This window comes from Cornus florida, unplaced genomic scaffold, assembly GCF_030987335.1.
Source record: "Cornus florida cultivar Cherokee Brave unplaced genomic scaffold, ASM3098733v1 CherokeeBrave_3.0.0_Hap2_Chr07, whole genome shotgun sequence".
Classification (NCBI taxonomy): domain Eukaryota; kingdom Viridiplantae; phylum Streptophyta; class Magnoliopsida; order Cornales; family Cornaceae; genus Cornus; species Cornus florida.
This window is the reverse complement of record NW_026775577.1, coordinates 40,651,068-40,655,806: the sequence shown is the minus strand read 5'-3', so window position 1 is coordinate 40,655,806 and position 4,739 is coordinate 40,651,068.

The following is a 4,739-nucleotide window of genomic DNA, read 5'->3' as shown; positions in this document are numbered from 1 at the left end:
TTACAAGTGAAGAAAATGCCATCTTACGCCTTCAAGAACTAGAAGCATTGGATGGGAAGAGATTAGAAGCTCAGCAACAGCTAGAGTGTTATCAAGCTTGACTTTCTAAAGCGTTCAATAAGAAAGTTCGACCTCGGAAATTTCAAGTTCGAGACTTAGTATTAGTTGTTTGGAGACCAATTGTCATGAATCGTAAGGGAAATAAATTAGTATCCAAATGGGATGGACCATATGTTGTTCGTGAAGTTTATACTAACGGTGCATATCTCATTATTGATGAAGACGGAGTAAGAGTGGGGCCCATTAATGGCAAATTCCTGAAGCGCTACTACCCATGAGGCTATGCTCCTGATCATACGAGCTTAAACTACACTATGCTCCTAGCCTGCATGAGCTAAAATTGTGTACGGCCCAAAAAAAAAAAAAAAAAAAAAAATTCATATCTCTTTTGAACCACGTGATGACTTAATCCCTTGTTTGAGGGTACGTAGGCAGCTTAGAATTTCATTCTAAGTTCATGGAAAAAAAACTCACTCCTGGCCCGCAAGAGTATAAACTGTAAATGGCAAAATAAACAAATCAAATTCATTGCTTTGTCATAATAAAATGATATTTTATTACGAGGTATGTGAAAAAAAAAAAAAAAAAAAAAAAACTTCTCATTAAGGCAACAAAGGGAGATCCTCAATTTCATTTTGAGCATTTTGTAACAGTTTCTCCAGGAACTTCAAGGTTTTTATATCATCATCAGTGACAATGGTGGTTTCTTCGATTGAATTTTGTTCCTCCTGGAATTTTGCAACGTTAGCTTTTCTTTGGAGAATTCGGTTATTAGTTTCTTCAATGGTGGCTTTATGTCTTTTCATACAAGCATGCAAAAGTTCAACTTCTCTCTCATAATTATATAGAGCTTCTTGAGCTGATTGAACATGTTTCATGTCTGTACAATCTAAAGCAAGAACTTCTTTAAGGTGAGAGCCAACTTCGGTTAAACGTCGAGAGCGTACTTCTTCAGATAAGGCATGATCATGCTTGAATCGAACTTTGTTATATTCTTCATCATTCTGAATGTATGCATCAATTCTATGGCAGAACTCTAGAAAATCCACACATTGTTTAGAAATTTTAAGAAAGATCTCGTCAAACTTTGGTTAAGAGATGGAATCTTCAAAAGCGGGGTACACTTCACTTTACTCTTAATGATATTCCTAAATGCTTTGGCCGCCATGTGCTTAATCTCAAAGATGGCACTCATGGGGTCAAAGGTAATTGCAGAAGGTGTGATTTGGTAAGATGTCTGGGCATCCCCAAGGTGATGTCTCTTAGTTGATAAGGCACTAACAGTTGCAAGAATCTCTTTAACATTCATAATCATTTGTTGGCTTTGGACGTCCTTCTCAACTAAGGAGGTGTGGGGTTGTGACTACCTTTCAAGGGACTCCACCTCTTGTAAGAGAGGGTTGTTCTCATCTTGAGTAATTGTACAGTTTCTTTTAGCTGCTAAATCAAATGCATATGGTCCATAAGTAGATTCCCTACTGTATACAGGATTAGTAACCATAACAACATCTTCTCCAAGAAAGCCTTCATTGCCTTTTGTCTGAAAAAAAAAAAAAAAATAAATAAATAAAAAAAGGAGTTATTTTTATGAGATGGAAAATATATATATATATATATATATATATATATATATATATATATATATATAAACCTTTACTTGGATGGGTTCCGAACTGCTATTAACTCCCTCAAACAAGCGGTCTATATCATGAGGAATAATAACCCGATCATATGGGAAGTTATTTACACCTACATATTTCTAGTTACGGTCCTCATTGTCAGTTTCTTTATCTGAATGGACTAACAATTAAGAACGGTGCCGAGATTTTGCCGGTGATAGAAATTGTTCCGTTAGCGTGCCTGCAATGATGCTGTTGGTGTTGTGATTTGCAATAGCTTCTTGTCTACAAAGAGGATTCGACTTGGGTCCATTAATGATGACTTTTCTGACTTTGTTTGGCGGTTCCTTTGGAGAAATTGTATGCTTGGTCGACAGTGAGGTCGGTCTTTTATTTTTGAATGGATCAATATATACGCTGGACCACCATTTGGCATATGCTTTGGTAATTGAGGACTTCTGGTGGTTGAAGGTTGAGGGAAGCAACGCATCACAACCAGAAGAGTATTGAACGGATGAGTTCCAATGCTTTAAAAACTCTTCTAAAGTGCAACTACGAAAGTCATTCTTTAATTTTTCGGGAATATCTTGGTGGTACCCAAATTGTTGACTAAATCTATATGGACTATACGGCTCAATGATGAGACAGTCATTTTGACGCAATGTCAAATAACATGATCGAAGATTGATTAGGGTGTCAGAGTCGGCCTTTATCATATTGCCATTATCCACAATGAGTTGCTGTTTTGCAGATCGTTTAGCCATACGAATTAAATTTATTCCTTTACATGATTTGAATAAATTTCGTGCTTTAAAATCTTCAAAGTATCTTGCTCCTCCTTCGCCTGCATATAATGTCATTGTAGGCCAATAGTTGATATTAGGAATGGTGAAATTAGTTCTGAAATATTCACTCAACCATCCGAATACATAGTGTATAGGAAACAATCTCGTTCAAGCCTCTATAAATACTGGCCAAAACTGGGATGGAAAGACAAATGTTGCAGCCATCTGCTAACATGCTTGCAACCTTGAAAGTCCCAGGATGAATCATATTGCCAGGGTGTGTAGGCAAGGCAAATTTGCAAAGCCAACATGCTAAAAAAGCAACTAGATAAGTGGTGTCTCTTGATGCTTCATCTACACTAAGGTTGATAAATACTCATTCTTTTTGGTGGACATCAGTCGGACAGGAAGGATCACACTAGACGGGTTTTGAGTCCTCATATGACGTTGAGCTTTATTTTTTGTTGATCTCTTTGAAGGTTTGACATGTCTTGATGCACCTTTAAACCAGAAGTCAGATATCTTCACATTCTGATCTCCTTATACTTCTTGGAAAGTCTGTAGAAGGCCAAAAATAGGTGTTGACAACTCAAGGGGAGAGAATATTTGTTGTTGCCAGCTCTCGAGAGTTCGTCTGCACAAGGAATAACTTCATCATAAATTGTTCCTTGATGAGGGAGACCGCCTAGCATATATAAATCTCGAAGGATAGCTAGCCAATAGAACAATGAAGAGTATTAGTGGCTGGGCACCAACATTCAAGGAATGCTTTGAATACATCTTCATGGTGATCATAAGAAAATAGGGAGGCGAATAGAGTACCATATAATTGTTGTTTTGATAAAAGAAGTCATGGAAACGCGCCAAGACATCTTCTAACCAATCCTAATATAGTTCGGTGTATGGCAATTCAGCAGAAAGTTTACAGGGAATACTCCATGATATTTCCTTCGCCTGAACATTGAGACCCAAGAGTGAAAACTGGTTTTCCTCAACAACTCTCTCATGAAGTGAAGAATTTAGTATCAAAGCTTCAGAGACAATAGATTCTTCATTAATCTGATCAAGACCAAAGTTGGTGAGTTTCCATGTGGCCGTGCATGTCCAATGAGATGAACAATGTTTATTGTCAGGATCAGGTATTTGAAAGGCATTGCGACCGAAAAGTGAGTCATATACACTTAATGTCATTCCTTGGACTCGTTGACTATTTTCGCTTTCTAAGATAGTCATCTTTTGCTTTGCGAAACATTTGAATACCACCATGATGGAACAACAAACAGATTTTGAAGCTCAATCGGTGTTGTCTAAAAGGAGGATTTTAATTTATGCTACGGCTGACAAAGCCAAGTTGCTATACTCAATCAAACCCTTCAAAAAAAAAAAAAAAAAAAAAAAAAAACTGAAAATAAATGAGCATGAAAAAACACTTGAAAAAAAAAACTAAATAAAAAAAATAAAAATAAATAAATTTACTGTATCTACGCAATTAATTCCATGGATTTGGAGTTGTTTTACAGTGATATATGTGGTGTGTGCATATGAGTATAAGTGATGATTGTAAAGTGGAAATAGGTTTTGTGAATATGTGATGTTATAAATCATGTGAGGAAAAAGACGAAAGTTGTCATGTGATTAAAAATAGAAGAGATAGAGATCCATCAGGTTGTGCACTTAGTAACGAAAAGTTGTGTGAATAAAGTGATGGAAGAAAGACAAAATAGTGGAAAATATTTTTTGTGTGTGTATATATATATATGCATATATATTACAGGCATACCTTCAGTATAAAGAAAGAAAGAAAGATGGTTTTTTTTTTTTTTTTTTTTTTTTTTTTTTTAAATTCTTATGATAAAGTGTACCTTCACGAAACAGAGAAGATTGATAGCAAGGTTGACTATCAGAATGTCTGGTTGTGTGCGCGAAGTTGATCCACGTGACTTAGTACCGCAAGATATATTTGGGTCTAATGCCGACTTTCGAAGCTTTGAAGTGATATTTTTTAACCTCTGGCATGGAACCATATTTATAGAGAAAAAAATAATCCTTTCTAAAATATGATCTTTTGACTTGTTGTTCAAATTGGGAAAGTAAAATTTTAATCCAAAGTTAGATAGAAAAAAAAAAAAAAAAAAAAAAAAAAAAGGGGAAACTTTACAAATTCAAATACCAAGTTGGATACTTCAAGTCCCATTTGAAATTGGAGACAAGTCCGATCAAACTGGGAATCGAAGTGGGGGCAATTTGTAGACATTAAAATTTCTTGGACTTTTGC